This window comes from Drosophila arizonae, chromosome 2, assembly GCF_054131065.1.
Source record: "Drosophila arizonae isolate 15081-1271.41 chromosome 2, UAZ_ARI_1.0, whole genome shotgun sequence".
Lineage (NCBI taxonomy): Eukaryota > Metazoa > Arthropoda > Insecta > Diptera > Drosophilidae > Drosophila > Drosophila arizonae.
Window position 1 is genome coordinate 22,940,078 of NC_142922.1, and position 13,857 is coordinate 22,953,934.

Sequence of the window (13,857 nt, forward strand, 5' to 3'; positions counted from 1 at the left end):
TGACCGGAAAGGGCTTTAAATTTTGCACTTTTATGGGGGCGTGTGGTTGGGTGTTGGCTGCGCTGGCAGCAGTTGTCATCCTGCAGCGGCATGTGTCCTGCCGTTGATATCGGCTTAACTTTGCCATAAAACTGTCAGCGTCACGCGTGTAGTGGACACGGGCAAGGGCAAGGAAGGGCACGGACACGGAGAGCAGTGCAGGGCGGTCAAATGAAATAAATTTTACAGCCAAATGGGCAGACTTTTGCCAAACAAAAAGGCCAAAACCCACACTCATACACACACACACACACATATAGATGCAGAAATTTGTATGGGCAAATGTCAGAGGCAAATCTAATGCGGACAACAAAAGCACCTGTGACCTGGAAAATGTCTCGTGGTTGCCAACGCCGTGGTGCGTGGTGCTGCCATTGCTGCTGCTTGCTGGCCAGATTTAAGCCGCTCGCTGTTGACCAGCAGCACTTAAAGCCCGGCGCTCGTCTGGGCCAAGTGCAAATGTTTACGCCAAGTCGCCCTTTGTTGTTAAGCTTCATCAAGTCCCCGCCCGATGTTCATCAATTAAGTGTCATCAATCATCTGCAAGCAATCGAAAATGTGGAGCGAAATAAGCGACAACAGCGACGACGCGACGCGACGGCCAAACATGTCACGGTACAAACTGTCGTTTAACCTAAACCAAAACCTAAAATGCGAAAAAAACCACAGAGATTATTTACTTTATTCTCAGACATCGATTAGACGTCATATGGGGCATTCCACTAAACGGCAGTTAAGTATTACGATATAATAAAGCTCAAATTGTATAATGAAATTAGAAAAATTATTGCTTATTTAAAAATTGAAAGGAGAAAGAGATTAGTCTTAGACATCGATTATATGTCATATGGGGAATTCCATAAAAAAATTAAAATTTTATAATAAAGTATTAATTTATATAAAAAAAGGATTATGATGAACAATTTAATGCAGACAGAAATTTGTACCACATATGAAGCTTAAAATTTTATAATAAAATATTTGATTTCCAATTTAAACAAGATATTACTAGCTTTAGTGTGAGGCATCATATAGATGTTATATGGGGTATTCCGCCAAATAGCTCAAACATTTAAAAAGGATTTTTTTTAATATATTATTATTGATTCTTAACTCATGGACAGATTAAATTGGCATGGAGGACATCTTGAATTAATGAAATGAAATAATCAATTATACATCGATATATATGTATATATATAAAAAATTAAAAAATCCCATTTCCATTTATCTATTGTTGAAAACAAATGCAATCAAAGCCCGTCGAATTGATATTGATATTGATTTCTGGAACTGCCTCTTCAACCTGATATTCGAGCCCCGCTATTTATTCAAGTTATTCAAGTCATTCGACTAAGTGCAAACATTGTACACCTAAACACACAAAACTGGGGCATACATCACTCGCAGCGCAATTTGTGAGTGGTGCAGTGGTGGTTGTAGGCGCAGCAGCACCTTTTGAGCCCATATCAATTTCAATCATGGCTCAGCATTTCGTTTGATGACCCACTGTGCCCTGTGCGGGCCGTAAAACTAAAGCGCTTCAGTTACGGCGTATTCTTTTCTCTTGTTGGGGGATGGCGGGGGTAAGGGTAGCTGAAACTTTTAGTTGGTTTATGGGCTCGTTGGCGAATTCAAATCAAGTGGAAATGCTAGAGCAGCACTTGGAACGACTTGGATTTGTAAGACAAAGCCATTAATGGCGCCCGGCGCTGGCCACGCGAATCTTTATGCCACAATCTTCGCATTAGAAATCAATGTCGAGCGCTGCAGTTATGATTATTGCAGTTGTCAAAACTTGTCTCACACTCACCCGCCCCCTCTCTCACTCCCTTTCCCTCTTTCTGTTTCGCTTTGTGTGAGCATAATGGGTTATCCTGGTAGCTGGCTAGGTTTAGGTTTATGCAAATGCGCAACGCTTTAGCGCTGGCAAACAGACGTCCAAGTAAATGTGGCCAGGGCACGCTGAAAAATGCTTATGACTTGTGTAAACAATTTGGCATTCGCCAAGTCCAACGCCAACAACCCTCGAGGATGTGGAGCTCTGCTCTTACGTGTAGGTATGTGCCAGCTGAAGCTCTATCCTGTGGCTCGATCTGCTGCAGCTGTATAAAAAATATTTTATGGACTTTGGGTGCAAAAGTAACTTTGTGTCTTGGACGATAAGCGAAGTTTGCGTATGTGACTTCCGTTTCTCCTTGCATGTCCTTTGGCCATCATGTGTGTGCGTGTGTGTGACTGTCCCATGTGCCTGTGTCCTGTTTGCTTTCGCACAATTTTTATGCATTTTCTTAGCGGCCATTTTTATGCCCGCACACGTTTTCCATTAGACGTCAACGGCTGTCATTTCCGCATTCGCCTGTTTGATTTTCGATACGTATCCTTTGCGAGGCGTTTAATTGAAACTGGGTCAACTGCTGGACGCCCATTAATCACGCCCTCATCTTCGTCTTCCTCTTCGACACTAGCGCAATTTGCATTTGCGCTCTTCGCCCAATTATCATGTTCGAACAATTATTCTTTGTTAGGCGAAAGTTTTTCCCGATCTAATTGAAACGGTGAAGGCGGCATTAATCTTCATAAGGTTGACAACTTCATTAGAGTGGCGACAGCGGCAAACACGGCATTGATTTGCTGCATAACACAGTTTGCCAATCTCCCCACGTCCCAGGCATCTCTGCTGCTGCTCTTCTGCTAATTAAAAATGTGAAACACACACACACACGCACACAGAGAGAGAGAGAGGGAGAGAGTGAGAGACCTTAAACCGCTCGCAATTTATCAAAGGCATAAAGCGGTGCGCTTTTAATGCCGCGGATATAATTTTTTAGCAAGGCGCTGAAGCGCGGCGCGTATAATGCGCATAATTTCTAAGCCACGTCGGTCGCCCGCAAAATGAATGTAGACAGACGCATGGACTGGTCGGCCAGGAGCGGGGCGCACTAGCCGACCTTTGCGCCAGCTTCAGCCACAACAACAGGCACAAACATGGCGTCAGTTTTTGGCAATGAGCAGCGTATCGGGTAAGTAGCAGGAGGCGGGGAGTGGTGGGGCGCGCTGCGAGAAGGGGGAGGGGGGGCACATGAACAAAAGAGGTACACGCGAAAATAAAACCTATTACCGGAATCATAATTATCTTTTATGGCCGCGTCTGTCATGACGACATTATGGCCAGCACGGCGCGGCCTTCTGGCCCCGGCCTGAGCCGCGCCAACACGAAGCAATAAAAAACCGCGAAATGCGGCCAAGTAGCAGCAAAAAACGAGCAGGCGGCTGGTAATGACTGCGCAATGCTCGCTCACAGCTCAAAAGGAGTTTGTCGAAGATTCCAAATATAAACAGCTCGATCTTTTATTGGGATAAGACTGGAGCTTATTTGGATTTGAGTTTACTTGATTCCAGGAATTTCCTCAGCATGAATGTCCCTTTCGAAGATGAGGCTATAGACTAACCGTTATATAATCTGAACTCCTTATATATAGATAAATTGTTATCTATGTTGAAAGATTGCAGCTTTCTGATTTCACTTTCATCCATCCTATTATTGGCTTTATCAAACAAATATTCCTCTCTTGCGTTCATTAACAGAGCATGAAGAACATAAATTACACACAGACACACACACACACACAGAGTCACACACATAGGTAGGAGCAGACAGGGGTCAGTGGGGGGCAGACAGGGTGGGGACACCAGTCCAGCGCAAATTATGTAGTCGGCATAATATTGTGCTTATTTTCATTACGCGATGTCTAAGCGGGGGCAGGAGGCAGGAGCAGTGCGCTGGGCGCAGGGTGGGCGGGGCTGCCAGGCAGCTGTTGACAGCGCCGCTAAAAACAGGTGTTTTCTAATTTATGGAAACACCCCAGCAATGGACGCACTCGACTGTTGTCCTCAATGTCCTGGCAGTTGTTCTGTTCTTGTGTTTGACTTTGAGTTATTAAAAGTGCGATACGAGGCGGATGGCAGGAGGCGGGGCGTGGCATGATGGCTGGCTTTGTTAGCGCCTGTCTGTGGCTGTAGCTGTGGCTGTGGCTGTGGCAGACAAATCAAAGTGCCCCCGCGACGCTTGTCATGTGTTTTTTAATTTCTAATATTTCACGCTGCAACTAGAGCTAATGCTTGAGGGTGCTGCGGGGTAGGAGGTGGAAGGCGGGAGGCGGATTGAGCTGCGCTATTGTTGTTCACTTGCAGTAAATTATGCGAGACACGTTGCTCTAGCTCTGCTCTGTCGGCGAGGTGTGCCTGAGGTGATGCGCGCACACACACACACATACACACACACACAGAGAGACTTGCAGCACTACGTGTGATAATTCAGCGCGCCAAACAAAAGTTTTCTTAAAAATTGCCCAAGGCCAAGTGTGTGTGGCCTGCCCCCTGCCCCTCACCCAGCGCTCCTTGCCCTTCGCCCGTTGCTCGAACAAAAAGCGCAATGCACGTGCGGCCTTTGTGCTGTTGTTGTTGTTGTTGTTGTGGTTGTTGTAATTGCTGCCTGTTGACAGGACACTTCAACTATTGTTGTTTGCCGCTGCTTCACTCCGCTACGCCACTCCCCTCTGTGCTCCACACGCCCAACTCCTGCTTAATTCAGCATGAAATTGGTTTGTATTATTATTTCGCACTCGTCGCTCGCATCGCCAGCGGCGTTTCAGCAACACCTCAGCTCAGCTCCACTTTAAGCTGTCAGTCGCAGTGGCTTAAAGCTTTAAAGTGTGCCACAGTTATCGAAAAAAACAAAACGGAAAAGGCATATGAGCCACGAAATGCCACAAAATAATTCTAAAGCAAAGTTTGCTTTGATGCTGTGCGCTGCTTTAATTAAAAACTGCGCGCACTGAGTAACTAGCACTTGATTAATTTTTGGTTGCACACAAAAGTAACGCAAAGCACAAAAAAACTCGCACACACACACCCACACACGCACGCCACAAAACAGCAAACAGCAACAAATTGCTGGCCAGTTGCTAAAAAAGTGCTAAAAAAAAGGATCCAAATTAATTATGTCCATGGCGCGCTGTTGGTGGCGCGTCGTACTTTACGTTATCAACGCGTGCTCTGCATACGTGAGCGTGGATCTGCACACAAATACATAGCAGCACAGAGACATAGATACACAGATACACACACATGCGTTTGTGAAGCGAACTCTATGCGCTTGGCCATTGCATATTTTGTGGCATGCTGAGAGCCATGCGAGGGCGGGCTACGTTTGCATTGCTTTGATATTGAATTTTTATGAAATGAAATACGACTAGATGAACCTGCCGTCTGTGTGTGAGAGGCTCCTTTTTATTTTTTTGGTGGGGCGTGATCACCGTGATTTAATATCTGCTGCGATTATGCGCAAAATATTTGAAATGAACTGCGCTTCAGCTGGGAACTGTGCACAGCTGCTTTGAGAACAGAATCTAATTGAAAAGCAGTCAGCAAATAGTACATCAAAACATGGCCAATAACTGTTGCAACATTTGGTAAAATTTGAATACACACATGATAAGGCAGGGGCTGTAAATTTAAGACTTTGGCTTATGATGGCAGCAGCCAAATCAGCTGAGAATATTGTTAAGGCAATGAGGTTCATTAATAACCAATTTTAGATAAATATGAAAAGAAGAAACTTAAATATGTCATAACTAAAGTTGAATAAAAAATAACACTGTTTATACAAAAAATTAAATAAATAAATAAATCAATAAATACACACTTATTAAATAATTAAAAATAATTTAAATTTATAAATATACAAACATTTAATAAATAAATAAAAATGTAAATATATAAATAAATAAATGAAAAAATCAAATAAAAAAAAAATTAAATAAATACATAAGAAATATAAGACAAAAATAAGGAAATTAAAAAAGAAATAAAAAAAAATCAAAATGAAATAAATAAACAAATATATAAGTACAAGATATACATTTTATATTATAATTATAATTATTTTATTTTATATTATAGGCAAGTTTTTTATAATTTTTTTTGCATGCTTTGCAACACTAATTTATATCACAAGACCACTCCAGGCACTATTTAAAGCTGATATATATGTATATAATTTTAAAGACCGGCCCGCTGGTAAATATATATATGTATGTGTGTCAAGAGTTATTCCGGGTGTCTTGAAGTCTTCGAGTTGATGCCGTGCGGCACAGGTCCTCAGCAGCAGACACTTTTCACTTATGATTGGAAGCAGAGCAAATAATGAAATGTCTCCGGCATGCACACATATTAAATACAATATTAATAATCTCGCTTGCCATTGTCATATGTGTGTACGCGTATGTGTGTGTGTCTGTGTGTATAGAGATGAGGAACGGGTGCGAGTGCCAGTATAATCATGCCGACATTGTCTGCAACTACGCAGCACACGCCAAGAGTCATCACTCATCCACTCACACACACACACACACGCACACACACAGTAGCAGCCACGCCTGATTTTTACCTAGAGCACAAAAGTATAGCATACTTTGTGGCGTCGCGCGCCAGACTGGCGCCAGGCCAAACAAAAGCGTAGCCCAGAGTAGCTGGCGCAGAGGGTCGCTTAATAAAGCGACGACATCAGCATCAACTTAAAGCCGACTCGAGTAACTGATAGAGCCCATACCTAGGCACACACATACGCACACACACACACATCTATAGATTGCTCTGAGTGTGCTCCAATGCCCGAGGCAAATGTTAATGTAAATGTTTGTCTGCTATTTGAATTTTAATTACTTTTCTTGGTTTTCGCGCGGCGCAAAAACTATTTATACCTTGGCGCCCCACCTCAGCCTCAGCCTCAGCTACGGCCACAGCCAGCCTCGGCGCTGGCCCCATCCAAACTTTATAATAGAATCTCCAGCCAGAAAACCATAAAAACTTTCGCAGCCAATCGAAGGTAGGGCCCAGCGAGCGAGAGATTGTAATGCGCCTTAATTGAAACAAGTCCCAGACCAATTGTGCCGCACAGCCACTTAAGTGCGTCCAAAAAGGTAGACGCCACAGTGGCTCCCAGTTGCACAATCAAACATCAGCAGCCGCTTCCCGCTTCTCGCTTGCCGGTGGGTAGCATAAATTTTCAAATTGTTTGACTCTGGCCGTGGACCACTTGAACGGAAACGCCTAATTCCAGTCGCTGAGATTGAGAGACGGCCTCGCCGCCCCCATCGCTCGGACAAAAGTCGACGCGCCGCGGCTTCTGGCGTCTGGCAGCTGTTTCCAGGCGCAGCCACAGACAGTCAGAGAATTCCTGTGCTCTCCTTCTGTCCTCCTCTGCTGCGCTCGCACTCTTATCGGATTCAGCAGGGGCCGGCTGCGCCGCAAAGTTCAGCTCGAGCAGAACGCAGAAAGAAATTCAATCAAAGGTACAAGTTAATCCCGCGTGAGTTCATAAAGTTCACAAAGCCAATTTATATGCCAGGCGCAATAAGTTTTCAAGTAAACGCCAACGAGACGCCTATCTACATTTCTGGCAAGACGATATAAGTTTTACTGGATCGAATTTGTAGTATTTTGAAAGACTTGTTAAAAATTGAAAGATACAGAGATACATATATATGAATGGATTATCCCAAAAGAACTCTGAATACAACTCTTCGATTCATTAGTCTATAGAGATATTCGATTTGAGGCACTTCAAAGAGTCGAAACTATTGCAAAATATTATTCAACTCAACTTGCTTGCCATTGACAGAGCTCTTCAGAGTTGGCAATATTGAACTGATTTATCATAAAGCACGCAGGCCGCCTATCAACTCGTTTATCAACTCGCAACTCGTTCGCGAATCACGCGCCTTTGAAGTCGCGTCTAATGTGTAATCGAGCTGCGAAGCGGCATCATTATGGAGTCAAAAGAAGTTGTCTACAAAGGCAGCTTTTGGTGATTCCTTCACATATCCTCAATTAGTGTTAAGAGCTTGTCAAACAAGCAACGAGATTAAAGCGACATGCCCCATCCAGCAGCCCGGCAGCCACACCCACTCGCAGCTGAGCGTGCGGAGCAGAGAGGTCTCGGGGGGGCAGGGCGTAACCCGAAATCGATTGGCAATAGCCGGCAGCTCATTTCACCTTCCCTGGCAGCGGTAAAAACAACAATCGCAGCTGGACGGACAAACGCAAACATCTAATTGCCTGGACAGAGCAAACACAAAGGCAAAAGACACTGGGGACTACTTAGGATGAAGTTCAGAGCAGCAGCAGGAGCAGCAGGAGCTGAAACCAGGGCCAGAGCACACATGTTGCAACAATAAAAAGGTGAAGGATTAATAGCAAATAAATTGATGTTGAAATGGCGATTAGAGAGGACAGAGCACACGATAGATAAACTCTGCTTCAACTTAGTTTCTCTCTCCCTCTCTCTATCTCTCTCTTTATCTCTTTTTTCTCTGCACTTAAAGCCACTCGCCTTGGGTGTTGCTTTAAGCGAGTCGGGCTCATAAATCAACTGAAAATTTACCTATGAAAAGAAAATGTCAAAGCGTGGAAATCTGCAAAAATCAACAAGATGCAAAAAATACAAAATCGTGAATAGCCGCATTATCATATGAATTTTTGTGGTCCACCCGCAGAACAACAACAAAAGCCAAAAGTTGTATAAATTTGCGAGCAACTTGACATGCATGTCCGTGTGTGGGTGTGTGTGTGTGTGTGTGTGTGGCACAACAAAAGGTAAAGCAAAGAGGGTCAACACACAAAGCTGGACAACAGAGAGCAGCAGCTGGGGCTGGGAGCAGGAGAGCGGGCAGGAGCCGAATGAGTGCATAAATTTTCATAAATTTGCGGGATACGCAAGAACTTTGATTTATATGATATTTGGTTTTGTGTTAGTTTTGCAACATGCTCATCATATCTGAGTGGGAGTATGAGATTTGAAGTGGGGGGAGCTGGGGGCTGATTGCCATGAAAATGGGGCTGGCAACGTGTGGCGAATCGCATAAGAGTCCAACAGCAAATCGATGAAATCGAGTCGAGTTGCGCTTTAAGTTTGCCTCAAAAAAGTTTAGATGGCACTGCCCATGTGGAGTGACCTTTGGCTCCTTCACTCTTCACTCTTCACTCTTCACTTTTCACGTTCACGTTTATTTTTGCACTGAAAAACGATGAGAGGAACAGCAGCAGCGGGCAGTGGACAGAAATGGCAGCGGTTTGCATGTTCAACAGAAACAATCAAATCGCAATTTACTGGCTCATGGAAAAGCGATTTATCGCTGGGGAAGTTAGTCGGTCATAAAACATCCATTAACTTCATGTCAATGTTGCATATAGGGTACGCACAGCCAGCCCTCCCACGCGCTCCCGCTGCCCCCATGGGCAGGAGCAGAGCTCGGCAGAGCTAGGCAGAGCATCGGTTAGTCAACGGCCGTTCATTTGCGGTATTGGTCGTGCATGGGAGTCAGAGTCCTGGCCGCATCTATGTCCTGTGCACACTGCAAATTGCTCGGCTCCGCCTCTGCAACATGTCAGCGTTTTATTTGCTTTTGTCCAAGAACCGAGCCCAATGACACGTGATAAGAAATGGCAGGCGGCGAGCAATAGCAACAACAAAACTGAAGCACAATTGATACTAAAGACTGGACTTGGCGGGGAATGTGCGACTAGATGATATTCTATAGAGTTGAAAGACGTGATGTGCAGGAATGAAAATATTGAGTTCGTAAATTTGACATACTACAGAATACAGAAATAGATAAGGGTAACATTTTACTTTTATTCAGAGTCCGTCTGTAAAGGATTCAATATATCATTTATTGAGACTTCTATAGAGACTTCATTTAAGAAATCTCGGGAGACTATATACACAATGTTTACTATAGATCTCGAGTGCAATTTGATTAAGAAATCGAAGAACTGATATGGTATGGAAACAATTCTACAAGCATATATGACAAATGTATATACATATGTATAATAACAGTTTTTTATTCACAAATATACATATTTATTTTACATTTCTATATTTTAAAATATTTAGTAATTTTTCCATATTCCCGTCACACTAATCAAATGTTGTCACACGATCTTCAGACCCCTTTCGAGCTGTTCTCAATTAATACAGGGTATAGAAACGGACAAAAAGCAGCCCGGAAAAAACAACAATTGCACACGTACGCAAAAGCAATTTTCCAATTGCCGCAAAGAAATGTCAAAATTTTTGTCGTACTTTTTCCTTTCTCTTCCTTTTCTTATTTTTTTGGGCCGATGCAGAGCAGATTTTTTCTCCGTGAAATGCGAACCACTCGACAAGAGTTAATTGTTGCTGGTGGGGCATTACGAGTGTCTGGAAGTAAATACTTTTGACTGTCATTGCCAAAGATGCTCAGAGCGAGTGCTGGAGTGTGTGGAGAGCAGCGAAGGGAGAGTCAGTGGCTGCGACTGCGACGGCGACTGCGGCTGCGGCTGCGGCTGCGGCTGCGGCACTTAGCCGTAATGTGTTGCGAGTAGCGACGCCTTGCCACAAACTTTTGAATTACCTCAGTTACAGGCGCAAAGCTGAAGAAGTTGCGGCTGTTACCGTTACAGGCGCGTAACCCCCTCTGCTTCAAGCAGCCCCGCCCCCTGCAATGCTCATTCTCATTTATGCCGTTTCAAGTTGCGCAACGAAGCTTGCACCGCTCCACCTCGCCCACATTTCACTTTGGCTCAATCCCAATGTTTGTCTTTCATTTGGCCTCATCCCCCGGTCGGCGCGTTCTGCTCTACGATTATTACCTGCTGTTAAAAATTTCATAATCTAACAGATAATAATTTAATGTGCCGCTTTTAGTGGTTCACATTAAAAAGTTTGCCAAGACATTCTGGTATTTCCTCTGGGGCAGGCAGGGGGTGGGAGCACTTCTTTTTATGCTGCTGTAAACAGGTAATTTTATTTAGCCAAATCTTGGTTTTTCTCTGGCTCGGGGTAACGCATTAGGCAAGGCAAAGAAACCAATGTATTTGCATAAGCATGTGTATGTATGTAAACTCTAACTGGAATTCCTTGCAGATTCCTGTATTGGTGTAAATGAATTTAGATTTACATTACTTTTTTTATACAACTTTAGATATGTACAGTTACATATGCATGTGAATAAGTATTTCCTTCGATTATATACTTAGCCTATCTCAGAATAGAAATTAGAATTGATATCAAATTAAAATTAAAATGCAATCAAAACCATCTTGAGCATTAGGCACTTCGGCTTACTTTTCATATATACGTATATGGGAAATTATTATTTAAGAAGTAAAATTAACTCTGCTGAATTATTATTTATTATATCGCATTGTATTATAGTAAATTGTAAATTAAATTAAATTAAATAAAGACATATTCCCGGACGATCGACTATCTTATAGTTAACTTTCTTGTGATCGACTTTCAACATCTTTTCTAACTTTTTTAACTTCTTCAACATTCTTTTTCAAAGCATAAGCCCTCTACAAATTACTCTCTAGCTAATTTTACAGGGATCCCACATATATCACATATAAAGGCCTTATAGTATTATTAGCCTATTTTTTTTTTTTATAATATTTTTGCAGTCTTAACTTCGACAGCTAATGGACAGCTGTTTGCTGGCTCAGCTTTCGGCCATAAGTTGCTCAACACTGCCCGCTCGCCTGATCCTAAATCATTGGCCAGGCGAAACACTTGTTAGCCTGTCATAAGTTGTAGCACCCGCGCCCTCTCTCTCTCCCCCCTTCTCCCTCTCTCACCCCTTGGTGAGAATGTGCGAACATTAGCACTGCAGGCAGGCGGAGCTGTCTGTGCAGCAGCGGGCGCAGCATGCCGCCAATCGAAGGTATGTCCAGGGCTTGTGCTTCTGTATAGGTAGCTACTGTCTCGACAGTGTGTCGGCATCTCTCTCTGTGTGTGTGTGTGTGTGTGTGTGTGTGTGTGTGGAACTTTGCGAAGTTATGCGCATTTCTGCTGACCATTGGCATTCTGCAGCTTTTGTTTTTGCTCCCGGACATGGGCAAAGGTCGACACCGGCAGCTGTTGCCCGCTCTGTCTGTCCCGTGACTTTGTCTGCAGCCGGCGATTGGATGCGCATCCGCATCCTTGGCGTGCTTGGCAAACGATTGGGGATTAATACCATTTTCGTTATCTTTTTTTTTTTTTTTTTGCTGGCTTTGGCTCATCGTTTGGCGCAGTTTATTGAAAAGGTGACACTGCAGCGTGTCCAGGACATTGCCAAAAGTTTAGCCCTTGCCCAGCGGCAAAGTTTTGCGTGTCTGCGATTCGCTTCACAGTACGTGTGTTTTTTTTTATTTTATTTTTATTTTTTTCTACTTTTTTGTTTCCTCCTCTTGCTCGATATTATCGACGTGTAACATATGTGAACATGTCGTTTGACACATTTGTCAGTTGGCTTAAAGTCAGGCCAATGCCGGCTTTAAGTCCTTCTGCTTGGCCATTTTGGCTGCAAAGCCAATTTCAATTGTCGCACACGCACAGGCCTAATTGTAAGCTACTTCGCAGCCAATTAGTTGCTTTCAACAGCTTTCAGCATGCAGTCTGTTCTGAATGCACACACACACATACACACACACACGTCCGTTGACAAATGACGGGCAGTGTTAACGGTGTTTGGCAGCATTTGTGCGCCTCATTATGTGGCATTTGGGCTAACCGCTTTAATTAGCTCTGCAAGCGGTGCACACACACACACACTCACACACATATACATATGAAATGCATGCCTGCACTGGAGCTGCGCCCAAAACTTGCATGTGGTCAACAGCAGCCGACCCCAAAAGCCACTTGGGTCCGTCGAGTGTCGAGTGTCGAGTGCTGAGAGCCGAGTGTCGAGTGCAGTGACTAAATGCTACTAATACCATGTTGCCAGCACCTTCCTGCCACGGCTGTCGTTGACTTTAATTGAGTCACAAATCAACCAAAATATACTACAGTGCACACACACACACGCGTACGCTAATTTATTACGCAAAGTGTTGCATACTTTCGTGGGCTGTTGCTGGTGGAGCGGGCACCTGCTGAAGATGTCGGCGTTAATTTGAGAGCTAATGAGCCGCAAAGCACGCGCAGCAGACCTTGAGACACGGCGCTGCTTCATTATGCTAATTTCAAGCAGCTGGCGCTGACAGCGCGGCGCATACGCAATCTCGCAGCTAACGCCGCAAGAATGCCCAACTATCGGGAGATATTTCTTATCGCCTTGGATGTAGTTATGCTGGCGCCAGTCGTCGCCGTTGCGAAATATTTTTAAAGAAATTCGCCAGCGCACAGAAAAATTATTTGCAAACCGCATAAAAACGAAATTTGGTCACCCCCAGAGGGGAGCAGAGGAGCAGGGAGCTGCTTGCCCAAGGGTGACACAGAGACTACTGGCTTGTTGCTGCGGCTGTTGTCGTTGCTGTTGTTGTTGTTGTTGGGTTGAAAGTCAGCGTCACAGTTGCTTCCCTGGTTTTCATATTTTGAATACAAATTGCTTTATTTGCGCTGCTGCGCCAATTTGACATACCCCCAACTAGACAGAACACTCCCCCGCCGCCCGCCGCCGACCACTCCAGCGCCTCCTTCGCTCTTCTCTTTGTGTTTGCTGTGCCAGTTTCACTCCACTTCATTGCGAATTTTACATAGATATAAACAAGTGCTCAGGCCATCGCCTACCTTTTTCACTCTGTCTCTTTTCCTTGTTTTTTGCACGCTTGCATACCCTGTAAGTGGTGGATATGCACGGCTAGTTCAGATTGAATCTGTTGTAGAGGAGAGAGAGTGTCTATAAATCGATAAATAACTTGCAATTTACAGCGGATCGATAACAAATTAAAAATATCTGATTCTTATAGATGTTATTGAATTTATATAAACTATATACACGGTAT